General features: G+C 43.7%; 1 non-coding gene across 1 annotated transcript; it reads right to left on the reverse strand.

Moving 5' to 3' along the window:
• Positions 1-14,682: 14,682 nt before the first annotated feature.
• On the reverse strand, positions 14,683-14,755 carry Trnaf-gaa (transfer RNA phenylalanine (anticodon GAA)). Its single transcript has one exon. It is a non-coding gene; the product is annotated as a tRNA-Phe (tRNA).
• Between the last annotated feature and the right edge of the window lie 709 nt (positions 14,756-15,464).

The following is a 15,464-nucleotide window of genomic DNA, read 5'->3' on the forward strand; positions in this document are numbered from 1 at the left end:
TTCAACTGTTTCTGACAAGTTAATAGCAAAACGGCGTTTAGACAATGTAACGATAGCTCAGGATAACGAAGTTACACTAATTTTATTTTAAATTGGGCGTGAATGTTATTTTAGTACAATGAGTAAACGAAAGTGAGAGTTCTGGCGCGCAGACCAGAGGGTAGTCCTTCCATCTTTCGTTAAAACAGACGATGAGAACACAACTCAGTTCAGTAGGTGGCAAAAATCACACGTTCGTCGGAACTGCGAGGTAGCATCTGTCGTTTCTTCCTAACACTACTTCATGAAGTCATCCTTCAACTACTTCTTCTTGTTCACATGAAATGTGATACTGGATGGAAGGCTATGGCTCCAACAGCCAGAAATCCCACGCTAGACAACAACTTGGCCCGACCATTTGAACACATATCTGTTAGTCCATTGTGAAGGCTGAAAGCAATAAGTGTCACTAGTTCGCTCAAGACTGCTCTTCAGAGAGAGATAAGAGTTTCTAAGTATAAAAAGCAAATTTACCTGTGTAACATGTCTACAAAAAACACACTTTGTAGTGAAAAATGTTGTAACATTCGCCTATCAGTCCAATATTCAGTTACTGATATTGATAGCTATATAATGTGAACCTTAGAGTTTCTGCCGGGGCGTCTCTAGTTTCAGTGCAGAGCGGATGATCTTCTCGTAGGACACTTTTCGGACAGTATCAGTTTGTACTGGAAGTGAGAGACACTACTGTGTCGAAGGTGAGGGCCACGATAGTACCTAATACACTTCTTGTACGCACAGATGTGGCGGAGAGTCCGCCGGTGGTTGTGCTGCTGCGGCAGCACTGAGGAGGAGGAAGAGGACAACGACCAGTTGGAGGAAGAGCAGCAGAACGTTCAGCTGGAGGCAGAGGGCACCCCTTCAGACCCAGTGGCGGTCATGGAAGAGGTGAGGCTCGCCGTTGTACGTCATTCCAGAATGTTATCAGTGTTTGAGGTCTGACCCACTGTACAGGGGATGCACAAAAAAAGGGAACACATGGCCTAACACAGAAAACCCATTGTCATTAAATAAGAGCCTCCAGTCGTCTGGGACTGGATGACTATGCATTATGTATGGTTCTCAAGGCGTCTTATACCATTCTTCCTGAAACGAAGTGGCAATTTCAGGTAACAACGATGCAGGTGGATAGCAATCACGCACCTGTATCTCCAAAGTAGATCACAAAGGCTCGATAATATTGAGGCCAGGTGACCATGATGTCCAGGGGAGATGTGACAGTTCATCCGCGTGGAAAAGAAAACCAGTCCTGGACGATGGGAACAGTTTGAAGAGGGGCCCTGATGTCTTTGAACACAGCATCACCATTGGAGAACAGACGTTGTACCAGGGGATCAGCCAAAAAGCTCATATAACCATGGGCATTAATGCGACATTGTATAGTGACCATAGGGGCCCATGAAATACCACGATACTGCTGCACCAATCATCTCCAAACCTCCATCATTTTTGGCTCTTGGGACGTTAACTAGGCCAGAAGTTGGAAACATTGTACAACATCACTAATTCGATCAAGTGACTTTCTTCTATTGCTCCATAGACCAGGTCTTACATCTTTGGCACCATGTTTTCCTCATACAGGAATTTTTGTCCATGTTGATTTGTTTTGGGATTCCAGTTTGCCCTGAAATTCTGTACTAATGGGGCTTCCTTAGGGTTGTTTTGGTGTAGATGGGGTTCGCGAGTGCGACGTTCGGTTCTACAGTGGCTTTTGCTGCTGACTCTTCCTATTATTCGTCACAATTCTCTCCGTGACCGTATGTCACGATCACTCAACACACGGTTTCGTGTGTGTTCTGACTTAGCGGATGATGGCTTTTCTCATTTTCCTGTACACGCTACAAATCTTCGGCATGGTGCCTCTTGAAACACCGAATACTTCGGCTACCTTGGTTACGAAATCAGTTGCCATACGAGCACCAACAGTATGCCCACGCTCGAGTTCACTGAACTACGGTATAACATTGTTGTTACGACGACTGGCATCTGCAACATCTTGAGGATAAAGCACAGGTGCCGTTTGTGGTCAGAGACGACAGAGCAACCTGCAGTCTTGTCTAGAATACCACAAACGTCTCTTAATGTTTCCATAGTCCCGACCAACGGGTTTATAGAGAACAACCCAAACATTACATCATACCGCAACTTACTCTTACTGCTTCTGCACCTGGCCAAGCTTTCCTAGTGACATATACACAGCTAATAAAGATGCAAGGAGGCTGAGCTCTCCTGACAGACAAACCCTGCTGTTACCACTTCTTTACTCACTACTTGACACTCCCCACCTCCTTCTGTACTGGTGGGTCCGCTTCTCGTGACCTCTACTGGTCTGTTCTTTATTATCTGCGGATAGCCGGATAATCTGATCAGACAGTACACTGGTGTCCAAGATTAAAGCCACAAACCGAAATGTTGCGAGGTTGCGTTTATTTTGAAATAAAACAGTATAATCAAGTCATAGTACAGTAGAAACAACATAAACAATACAGAACGTAAACAAGTGTAACATGCATAATGGTAGACAAAAAAATTCTTCGTTTTTTCCAACTTAACGGATTTGCACACACATTCGACAATTGTTTAATGTGGTCAGTGTGGGGTGTGAGCACTTCTAGTGCCATCACGGACCAGACAAACGACGGGACATGCTGTGAATGATGTTTTCAATCTCATGTTGAGGCAAGAACGCCCATTCTTCCTGCAGCTGCAGTCAAATCTTGGTGAGTGGTTGGCGGATGCTGAGGTGATGCAACCCATGTCCACAGTGCACCCCCAGACGTATTCTATTGGATTCAAATCGGGAGAGCGAGCAGGCCACGCCATGAGTGCAATATCCTCCGTTTCCAGAGAAACATCAACCACCCGTACTCCATGAGGTCGATCGTTACCGACCAGCAATTGGAAGTCTGGGCATCCGCAGCTCGTGGTCGAGCGGTAGAGCTCTCGCTTCCCACGCCCGGGTTCCCGGGTTCGATTCCCGGCGGAGTCTGGGATTTTCTCTTCTTCGTGATGACTGGTTGCTATGTGCTGTCCTTAGGTTAGTTAGGTTTAAGCAGTTCTAAGTTCTAGGGGACTAATGGCCATAGATGTAAAGTACCATAGTACTCAGAGCCATTTGAACCATTTTTTGAAGTCTGGGCCCACTGTACCTCGCAAGAACTGCACAAGAGGTCCCAAGGTTTCCTCACGATATCTGACAGCAGTCAAACCCTGCTGATTTAAGCGTACCATTTCATGAAGAGGTGTTCGAGTGGTCAACGTAATCCTCGCCGACAACATCTGGGGTCATCGTCGATATCAGTGTCTTCTACAATGGTTGGGTCACAAAATCGTGTTCTGCGTTCCCTCCAGATGCAAACTGCTCGGGAATCATTGTTCACACCAAACCGGGATTCATCTGCGGAAAGAACATTAGACCACTGTTCGACCGTCCAGGTGGTGTGTTCACTCCTCTACTCTACAAGTTCCCTTCTGTGAAGACGCGTCAGAGGTACACATACTGCAGGTCTCCGACAATAGAGGCCACTCTTTCGAAATCTTCTGCACACCGTTTGCCTCGATACAACACGTGCAGTGGATGCTGCGAGTCAGATGCCACTTTCCGTGCAGCCAAACAACAGTTAACTCTTTCTCGTGTTTACACGTGGTCGGCCCTGCCAAGTCTTCAGGATACAGTTTCGATCTCTATAAACTGTCGCCCATCTGATTCACATTAAGCCATCGGGCCACATCAGTTTGCGACTGTCCTGCTTCCATTCTTCCCTCAGCCCTCCACCGCAGAGACCCTGGTAGGCGTCTTCTCTGTGCCATACTATACCGTCTGTGACTGTGTTTTCACAGCGATTGTGGATGTGGGACTACCCGGCAAATACTATCCCGTTTGATAGGTGCCCTGACGTCATCGTTGGCGTGGTTGTCCGTTGTTCGTATGATTATATCATGAATTAGGCACAGAAATCAGAAATAGTGGTTTGTTGCCTGAATTTTGTACCCTAGTGTATATCTACAGCCGACTGTAGTTGCCTAGAGAAAACGTTTGCAACTTGGTATACGTTACCAAACTCTGGTGTTTAATAGTAATATGTAGGTATATTTTCTCACATAAAAAGAGTATGAAAAAACTTCTTAAATTATATAGCTGTTTTCGTCATCTCAGAAACTTGCCCGTGATATATATCATTCATTGTGAAGTTGGAGCTCATTCTTGTGTCTTTGTAAACAATCCAAAAACAAATTTGAATTGTACTATTCCAGTAATCTGCGTACATCAACACCTGTGTCTGAAGTATATTGATACAAATATGTGAACTATACTCTTCAATACGTAAGCGCTTGACAACTTTATTACACGTCGATCGTCAGTGGGCACAAGTGAAATGGAACATTGCTGCTTCGTGCTATTGTCAAGCATCACGAACCGTTGACATGGTATCGATTTGAAAAGTCTCAAGGAAAATTGATATCAAGATGCAAACACGTGTTCTTAATATCGACATAGTTCAGTTTTAAGAGAATTTTCCCATGTTAAATCTACATTCAGAGTCAGGTGTTGGCTGCTATGTAACTAATAAACCCTTTTCTTTGCAGGAGTGGCAGAAGTTTGTGCAGGAGTTCTACGCAGTCTACAGTGGACTGGCGGGTGAGCTGTCTATAGAGTCATCAGACGTGAGTATCACTACTTCTCTGGACTTTTACCGTAACTGATAGTCACAGAAACTTACGGCGCGTGTGCTAGTTACAATTCGTTCAGAACGGATAATGATGCCATAAAACCTGTTAACATTAAATCTAGAAGCATAGTTAGATGCTGGTTAGTATGTAGCTGATACAGTCCTTCGTCTACAGGAACGTGAGCTGTTTCTGCAAGAGTGTTTCAAGATGTACTGCCGGATGATGGAGGAGGAGCTAATGCAGTCAGTAGGGGTGAGTCTTACTAACTCCGTATAGTTTAGTCTTAACTGTTAGCCTTATATTCTAGGTAGGTTTTGTCCACAGCAGATTACAGTGGTAAAGGCATTCGTTTCTTCAGCCGCCTCAAACCCCCCCCCCCCCCCCCCTCACGTAACCAAAATATTACATACATACTCTAACTACATTTCTCTGCATTTATTCATATCTATTGTGCACTCCGACGGACTTGGGCAAATCCAGCAGGACAATGCGTTTCCCCACACGTCCATATTTGCTATTGTGTGGCTCCAGGAACGCTCTTCTATGTTAAACACTTCTGCTGCCCACTAAGGATCACTATGCCACGGAGACTGTCTGATACCGCGATGTTTAACAACATTCCCCTGTTATTTGAAAGATGTCAACAAGGCAGTCTACATTTTCCTCACATTTAAACCGATTTATTCAGAGTTATTGATACTGAAGCGTTGTGTGAAATCTGCCACGAAATCCCGTCAGTGAATAAGAGAATGAGACATACTCGGTTTTCTTTTCCTTTTTCAATTGTTTCGTGATGTTGGCAGTCTATGTCCAGAATTAAGAAGCTAGAGTCAATGACCTCTTAAAGAGCCTAATAATTGTATATTAAAACAGCTGGCATATTTGAAAAAACCTGCACAAATAGGACTTCGCCATCAGTGAAGCACTTTAACAACAACATTCCCACCTAGAGTAGAAATTTACCTTACATTTCCATTTGCCTCAATGCATTAACAACTGCCGTGACGTCACAAAACGTTGTCCTCGTCTCGCAGGAGACGGCGGCCCCTCCGCTCGCCGCCGCACCCCCAGCCCGCAGCGCTTCAGAGGCGCCGCACCGGAAGGGGAAGCGACGTCAGCGTCGTCGTGGCCGGCCCGCCGCCGCCCCCCGCAGTTCATCCTCCAGCAGCGGCGAGGCTCCGCGCACCAGGTGGAGGCCGCGGCGGCGCTACCGCAGGCGGAAACTACGCGCGGGTCTTCGAGGCCGGTTCGCCGCCCCCGCCGCCCCCAGCAGCTCCTCGTCCGCCTCCGGCAGCAGTTGGGAGCTGCGGCGCGGGAGGCGGAGGCCCAGCCACCGGTGTCGCGCCTGCGTCCGCACCAGCTTGGGTGCGCGGCGGCCGGGAGTCAACAGCCAGATTCTGCGCGACGACTACAGACTCTGTGCGCGTACACAACCCTGAATAAATGGATCCCTCGGGTCTTTCTGGACACTTTGTGTTGTTCTTGTAGTTTCAGTCAGTGGCAGACGTCACACCGAGGACCGACATTACGAATTTGTTAATTGAATCGTTTCGTGGGAATCCACTGTCTTAGCGTCAGATCCCTCTAGAGTATTCTGCGCGGAAATGTTAGCAGCAGCAAGCAACAGGTGTTTTACAGTGTCTCCCTCTGCAGCAGGGCTCTTCGTGTTTTATAGTGCAGTTCGTGCTCGTCAAACACATCCACGCGATGATTGACGGCCATTTCCCAAAGGAGAATTCCGTACCGAAATCTTATTGGGAGCAGCAAGGTTGCCATGGAGACAGCCCAGTGGCAGTTTGCGTCAGGCGTAGCGTCGCTGTCTGGCGGCGTCAAACTTTTCCGCTGCTGCCTGCCGCTCTGAATATTCGAGCAACCACTCACAAGTGCAGAGTGTGACACCAGTGGCAGCGTGGGCTTGAAAATTTCTCAGGAGGCACAAGTGTTGTGTGTTCCATGTATTACTGTTATTGTTCCATATATTACTGGTATTTTGAATGACATCTTGTGGCAATAATGGGAACTAATCAATATCGTGATGCCTGGTGCGGCCTGAATGAATCTGTTAGTGAAATCCATGCATAATTCCCTGCAGTGGTTCCTGAAGTTAGTCTTCACAATCAGAGAGAAAAAAGCGATGGGGGACCTTAATCTATAAACGTAAAGGGGAAGAAGATATATGTAGGTGTATACAATCTGGTAACAATAGTTTCGTGGCTCAGAGCCATAGCGCAAGTCTTACAACTTTCTGTCTGTACTGGACAACACCGACATAATCGATGACGTGCAGGCAACACAAAATATGCTAACCACAGAATGGGAAACAAGTATAGGTTACACACCTGCAGCGAGCGCACAAGTGTCGCCACTGCAGGCAGTGTTGAAGATCAGACCGGCACCCCCAGCTACATAGGTACAGTTTGCATTGTGATTACTGCTGTTCAGTAGAGAATGATAATGGCATCATTTTCACAGCAGATGGTGACTCTGACTCACCGCTAAACTAAACTAAACTCCGCCGGAACAGACCATGAAGGCCGAACGGTACTGACAGGCCACTGTATCATCCTCACCCCATAGGCGTCATTGGATACAAATATGGACTTCTCGTTCAAGTAGGTCCTCAGTTTGCCTCACGAGGGCTGAATCCAATTCACCACACTTCGGGTAATTTCCATGACATTTTTACATATTATGAACACAAACATTCCTCAAAAATCATTCTGTCTATAAGTAAAAACGTATTAAAGTTCCTATAGTAGTTCCTCAGATTAACCCAAGCACACTAACACAACTGACTAAGGGTATTCAGTTTATACATGTGAAGGAGAAGATAAACATTCTAACAGCTAAAGATAAAAAGACAAAACACACATTTAAAAGACATTAAAAACTATGGCAACATTCATTAAAAAGGAATACTGCACTTTCACCACTGAGCTGAAGGACCTGTGTGGCATATAAAGGTTTTGGGAAGACTATATGTTGGATTTCTGCAGGGGGAAGTGTGAGTGTAAACATATAAGCCCTTAGGTGGTGTCTCTAAAGTTATAGTTAGCAGGGTGGATAGAAATTGGAGCGCAGTTCATTTTCGGAGACAAGAGTCAGTTGAAGAAGCAGTGGTACAGGAGATGAGTACCAGGGTTGGTGATCAGATAGGAAATATTATGGTTACTGGAATCAACTATGCAGATAGTGTAGTACACGCAGAAGTGGAATGTTGACGAGGTGGTGGAGGAGGCACATGGAGGAGGGGAAATGGATGCAGACAGTAAGGTGGACTGCATGCCATTCAAGGATTTGGAGGGGCTGAAAAAATGAGAGTGGGTGGACATCCATGCGAAATCTGCGTAGGAGACGATGGATTGAATCAAGGTTTTTTACATGTGGAGGATATCGGAGGAGTGCAATTCCTAAGATCACCCAGCTAGTAATAGTCTAAAAAATGGTTCAAATGGCTCTAAGCACTATGGGACTTAACGGCTGAGGTCATCAGTCCCCTAAACTTAGAACTACGTAAACCTAACTAACCTAAGGATATCACACACATCCATGCCCAAGGCAGGATTCGAACCTGCGACCAGAACAGCCTCGTGGTATCAGACTGAAGGACCTAGAACCGCTCGGCCACTGCGGCCGGTAGTAGTATACTCTATTATGGGCTCTCTGTTAAATGGTTAGTATATGGGGTTTCGATGTTAGTTGGCAATCCAGTTTTAGTCCAAGGTATTTTAATGGTTACTTATTTAGATGGAACGGTTGTAAATGGTGAGGTAGAAGCAGTGGAGGCAGAAGTTGTGTGTGGTTCAACCTACAATGATTTTCTGGGTTTTGAAAGCATGGATGGCTCGATGGTTTGAAGTACAACTGTAACGAATTTTATGATATCTTCAGCAGCAGGAGGTGGCCTGAGGGAATTGTTGGGCTGAATGGGGTTATCTATGGGACTGATTGAAACAATTCGTTCACATTTGGTAGGCTGTTTGTCATTGCAATTCGCAAAGTAGGTGGGGTGTGAGACATGTAGATGTTGCGGGTGTTGCATTTGTTGCTGGTAGTAAGGAAAGCAAGAGTATTGCACCGTTCAAGAATATGAGAGGCTTTGCTACGTGGACATGTCGGTGGATTTTTACAGTCTGCAGTAAGGTGATCACTGTAATGGAGACGCTTTTGGTAGTTGTGCTACTGAGGATAGCAATTCGGTACCTCTACCTTGTGGTGGGGAGAATCTATGGTGCAGACGGAGTCAGTAAAAGCACGCTCGAGGTAAATGAGAGAAGGTCATTATTGATGCATTTGGCTTTTTGGGCTTCTAAGTCAGGTGTTGTTCAGTTCAGATGTCACCTCTTCATTCATCACCAAGGTCGATCTCGAGATAATTCGTCACCGATTACTAAATTTCCGTCATTTCCGCCAGCAGCACCAGCACATCATCTAGCTACACTTCGTCCACAACATAATGTTCTTATAACACCTCCATCTGATGATGAGCCTGCAGAGACTCGAAAGCATGTTCATGGTTGAATAAATTGTGAAAAAGCAACTGGTTGCATATTTATTACCAGACAAATCGCCAATTTTAATCACAAACGCAGTTCGTCACCCACAATGGATATACTGAAAGTACTCTCACGAGATCTATCCGTAAAACTGCTGTCTTCTTCTTTCTTATGGTGACACTGAGTTCAATGGCTCGCAGGTCCAGTTTATGTTAACCCTCACAAGAACGATTAGAAATCGCCTGCAGAGGTTGGATGGCCTATGAACAATGTAAAATTTTCATAAATTTTGTGAGCAATCGCTTAAAAATTACGATGCTAGCCTGAGTAACCGATTACTTTCTTTTTACAGTGGTGATGACGAATTTAACGAACCGTCAAACGCTATACATTATCCTAATATTTCGAGCTCAAAAGCCTTTCACACTGCCTCCCTTTCCTGTTCCAGTCACAAATGGAGCGAGGGGAGAAAGATTCTGAGCTTTTTCACATTAAGTGTTTTCTGTCAAGTTCCTTCAGCTATGATATAAGGAACACGTCGGGCATCTATGCAGTGCTCATAGATAAGCCTCGTCAGACAAGTGCTGTTCTGCTCTGCTGATTTTTACTTTAAAATAACGACTTAAGGACCGCTGGAGTAATTAAATCGTTACCTCATGTGCGTTGTGGATTCTGAATTCTCGTCTTGTGTGCAAACCTTCAATTCAAAAGGAAAAGTTTTAATTTGAATATGTATCGGTGAAGAACGACCTGCTGGTTTAAAAATCATGTTTCAACCCTTTCAACCTATCAATGATGACTCTAGGAACATACTAGAACTCTTGCATATGGCCCCCCTAGGGACCCTGAAGACAAGATTAGATAAATTGCAGCACACGCAGGTGCATTTACAAACTCATTCTCCTGCTATCCATATGTGAATGGAACGGTAAAAAGCCCTAATAAGTGGTACAATGGGATGTATCTGCCATGCAACTCACAATGGTTCGCAGAGTATAGATGTAGATGTAGACACATTCGCATTGACTTGCTAGGAAGCCATTTCACAATGCCAGCAAATATAATGTGCTAAAACAGAGAGCCAAAGATATGATGTAGCTCAATACAAAACCTATTACAGAGGAAAAATCTCACGAATTAACAATTAGCAAGTACTCATTAACAGTAAACTGATATTAAAATGTAGAAGAGCACTTATATCACAATCTAAAGCAAAATACCTTTATGCATACTAAGTATTTAAAACAATGCGTTGCCTGCCAGCATTTATGTCGCCACTGAGTGTCTCTGTCATAGGGGTACTTATGTAAGTGTAACTACGTGTTTCTCTCAACAACACATTAAATATCGTATCCTCAAGAAAAGTATATGCAGGTTTCTTACAACAAAAATTCATGTTGTAAGGTTAGGAGATAATGGAGTTTTTGAATAGTATTGGAAATACTTGCCAATTTTGCACATAAAGTACATTCTACAGATAAAAAATGTGAACAATTTCTCGAAAACTCAGTTGCCTGCTACCATTTTCTGGAACTAAATCACAAGTGAGACTGTTAAATCTCTAGCATGTGTTAAGGGATGAATTATTCAGAGTTGTGGGGTATCGTCGAATGAAGATTTTGAATCTTGTGCTGCTTTTGTAATTCCTTGCTCCATACACTTTTACATTGCGACAATATCTACAACTAAAAGTATGTGAATAATCCTCGATCTCGCACAGACCGATCAAAAGTTTTTACCTAAATACAACGTGTTGGATGGTGCAGACTGGTGCAAATTGTAGACGTGCAGCACTTTTATGCTTCGGGCCCAGAGTTCTAGACACACAGAGTATATAGATCACTGATACAGAAACACAGTTAACCTCTTCTACTTGTTGAAAACACGGGACTGTAGGGTAGTTCTGTAGAGGTTATCTTACCGCATCCATTCCAGTGTTGCTCTTTCCGACATTTCAACATACTTGTGTCTGACCTCATCCCAGATATTCTTCACTTAATATGCACTGCTCCAAACGTTTCGGACCAAAGCTATACGGAGGGTAGAGGAGACTATACAGAGTATTCTGAGATGATGGACCGACTACCGTCTGTTAGAAATGAATAATTTAGCCAGTACGACGCTGTAATCAGCAATGGGTATGAGGTGAAGCACGCACCTGCACGGACGCCATGGTGGACGACGGGGAACGCTGGTAGTGAAGATCCCACCTGAGGTGGTCTGTCCCTTTGCTAGTCGTGATACTATCTTCCACTGGTTATGTACTCTCTTCGTAAATACCGTACAGCCTCAATAATCGAAAGCCCCTCTGTCTTGAATTAGTTACAGAGACATGCTGGTCTATTCAGGACATGATAAGCATAGTACACTTCTTTCAGAGATGCCGACATTTAATTACAATTTCTCGAAGATTCTTTCTGATAATTTAAGTTACCGTGTTTAGGGACTGGACTGCTTTATCTGCTTAGATGAGCTTTCTAATAAACTTTTTTCGTTGGGTAACAATAGCCTTTCGCTGCGAGTGAAAACAATAACACGTCAACTTGATAAAATTCGATGGGCTACAGATATTCTTTAGCAGTTCGGCTACGTAATGTTAAAAGTTCGCTTGAAGAAATCGATTACTTGAATGACCATCAAGATCAATTGTGAAGTCACGCAATTCGACGAAACTATTACACTCATTGTTCAGAGCGTGTCACTTTAAAGAAATTTAACGTTTTCAACAGTGTAACACTTCCCAAACTCTGATTGAGCCACTTTTCACAACCTGGAAACCCTCTTGCTATTTTTTCCAACGTGCATTAATTTACAAAATTATCTTGTTCATTAATAATTTTATAATTTGTTTCCATAATCAGCACGAGATTAAAGTAGATACAGCCTTCCGACACAGCATCAGTTAGATGCTCTTCAAAATTATCTTGTAAGAAGACCAACTTCAAGAAGTTCATTATGGTTGGCTAATCAGTAGACGTGGATGGCGCACTTGTAGTCAACATTCAGTTAATTTTACAATACAAATGTCATACAAGTTGAAGACCTTACGTAGAACTAATACATGTTTATATAGGACGTTCAGAAATGTCTGTTACAACTTCTAGGATTTGTAGACGGTAGTGAATAGGAACCCGCGTCCGAAAACTTACCATAACCGTTCTACGACAATGACAATGACCTCTGAGATTTTCTCTTTACCTCAGCAAATGTGGATGATTTACAAACGTGAATTGAAACTGCCGTACGACGGAAAAGGAAGGTTTGTGGGCACGGGATTCTATTCAAAGTATTATCTACTCACTCCGTTGTACAAGTCCTAAAAGTTTGTAACAGGAATTTCCAAACACCCAGTATATTCATTTAAATTTTTAACAAAGTGCAGAGATGTTTTTCCGTTGAGAAACTGCATCTCTTGTCTGTTAATAGCATCTTTCATGCCGAGAATGAGCGTTTCACATCAACAGATGTCAGCAGAGCACATTTAAATGACGGCATTAGGCACAATGGGACTGCACACTCATGTTCTGTTGATTTACGTGATAAGATGTCAGCCACTGAGCAGAGTGTGGTTAGTACTGGTTTTTTTTGTAGCACTGTCTTTAGTTTTTCACTAACTTTCATACCAATAGAAACTGTGACCAAGTTGGTTTTTTCTGTCACCTCTTCCATCAATCGCAGTTGCGTGAGACTGTACATTGTAGAGTCTAGAGCTTTTATAACAGAGACCAAAAATACATAATGACATTTTATTTACACAACATCGTTGAAAAGTGTTGGGTCCTTTGGTAGATGTTTAGCTGAAGTAATGCTCAATGCCTCCACCCATAATTTAAGAAATGTTCTTAATGTCTTCCAAATCCTCGCGGTAATATTCCATGGATTCTAGCCACATTCCCCATCAAGTAGGTATGGGTTATGGTGGAAGTGGTACGTTGGGAAGCTCCTCTCGAAATAATTGGATTCTTGTAGGTGCTTTAATAAAAATCTTCTTGATGGTTGAGCCTAGCTTATTTACGTGACTTTATGTGGCCTCAAAGCTCCATCTTGGGACTGTTGGTTTATCTTACATACATTAAAGACCTCTTGCGTATTACATTGCCAAACGCTAAGTTTGTTTTGTTGCAGATATCACAAACATTGCAATAAATAGTAAGTCAAGTACAGATTTAGAAATTGCTTTTAATCATATTTTCACTGACATTGATAAATGGTATGAAGGTAATTCACTGTCCCGTAACTGTGAAAAGACCCACTATATGCAGTTAAGAACACGCCAGAGAATAAAAAGAAATAAAAAAAATGGATCTGAGCACTACTGGACTTAACTTCTGAGGTCATCAGTCCCCCAGAACTTAGAACTACTTAAACCTAACCAACCTAAGGACATCACACCCATTCATGCCTGTGCCACTGAACTCGCATTCGGGAGGCCGACGGTTCAATCCCGCGTCCGGCCATCCAGATTTAGGTTTTCCGTGATTTCCCTAAATCGCTCCAGGCAAATGCCGGGATGGTTCCTTTGAAAGGGCACGGCCGACTACCTTCTCGTCCTTCCATAATCTGATAAGATGAGACCGATGACCTCGCTGTTTGGTCTCTTCCCCCAAACAACCCAACCCTCATGCCTGTGCCCGAGGCAGGATTCGAACCTGCGACTCCAGCCCCTAGAGCCACTCGTCCACTCCGGGCGGCAAAGATTTCATTCCATTGTGTGTACAACATATGAAGACATGCAGTTCGAAGAGGTTGACACAGTTGAATTTCTGCGATTACAGCACCATAATATTTTCAGTTGGGAAGGGCGCAATACAGAATTTCTAAACAAGTCTTACGAGTATTTGCAGTGCAAACGATGTCAGACACAGTTGATATAGAAGCAACAGAAAAAAACCTTGCATACTTTGCTTACTTTCATTCTACTATATCGTATGGGATTATATTCTGGGGTAACTCAGCAAACCAAGCAAAAGTTCTTAGAGTACCAAAGCGTGCAATAAGACTCATTTGTGGTGTAAGTACGAGAAACCTGTTGGTGGAACACGGTATTCTAACCACTCTTTCTCGGTATATTTAATCCTTAATGAAATTTGTTGCCGGCCTCTGTGGCCGAGTGGTTCTAGGCGCTTCATCCCGGAATCGCGCTGCTGCTACGGTCGGAGGTTCGAATGCTGCCTCGGGCAGGATTACATTATGCAATTCAGTGAAACATTACCTGGGAAGATGTTACATTTGGGAACACTAACAATTTTAATGGATGTCAGTGGAATATATTATATTGTGACAGGTTAGTAAATCTTTTTGGAGGAATGGCGAGAAAGAGAGAGAGAGGGCACGTCCCGATCTTTTATAGGGAAGTGCATGTTACATGCTTTGTGTTGCGTCGGGTCTCATTTTTGTACGTACGCTGCACTCGGTTTTTGTGGAGTGCGAGAGGGGTACGGTTAGTAGTCGTTTTGAATCGCATAAAAAAAACATGTGCCGAAACCCGGGATCGAACCAGGGACCTTTAGATCTTCAGTCTAACGCTCTCCCAACTGAGCTATTTCGGCCGACGAGAACTTCAACCGTTATCAGTACTGATGCTGGGGCCGCCTGGCAACCGTACTTGATGACGTAAGCAGTAACCACTCCGAGGCCTACGAAAAAGGCAGGCCGCGGCGCGTCCTTCACGGAAGTAGGCCTGCGGTCGCTCAACTCAGCAGACAAATTACGTTTCTACACCTATGAACTGGTAACTATGTGTGTGCTTACAAACGAGAATTGCATCTTCTACTGGAATCCGGTATTATGGAGTGTTTCTGTTATTCCTCATCCGAACGGCCAGAAGACTGTACCCGAATTCCAGAATAATAATAAGTGGCATTGTGTACAGGAGATCGGTGAGTGACAGCTATGTGCAGCGAATAAACGGCGATATTAAAGAACAGTGCAATAAGCTAGGAGTCGTTTTTATTGATCCCAACAAATTTCTAAGTGCAAAGTGTCTTGCCAAAGATGGTCTACATCTGAACAGGTTGGGCTCAAAAATATTCAGTAAGATGTTCTTAGATACTTGCCAGATCATAAAAAATAAGGGAAACTTATAAGTAGTGATGGGGGTGAAAAAACGTGTGTAGCATTAAGAAAGAAAAAACCAAACCATTATCTGGCAAGAAATATGCTAAAGCCTGTAAGAAATAGTCAAAGTAGGTATGTTATCCACTGGAATATAAATGGCTTAAACACTGATGCTTCTAATAATAAAAGCTCCAAAATAGA

The sequence above is a fragment of the Schistocerca gregaria genome, chromosome 6 (genome assembly GCF_023897955.1).
Source record: "Schistocerca gregaria isolate iqSchGreg1 chromosome 6, iqSchGreg1.2, whole genome shotgun sequence".
NCBI classification, from domain to species: Eukaryota; Metazoa; Arthropoda; class Insecta; order Orthoptera; family Acrididae; genus Schistocerca; species Schistocerca gregaria.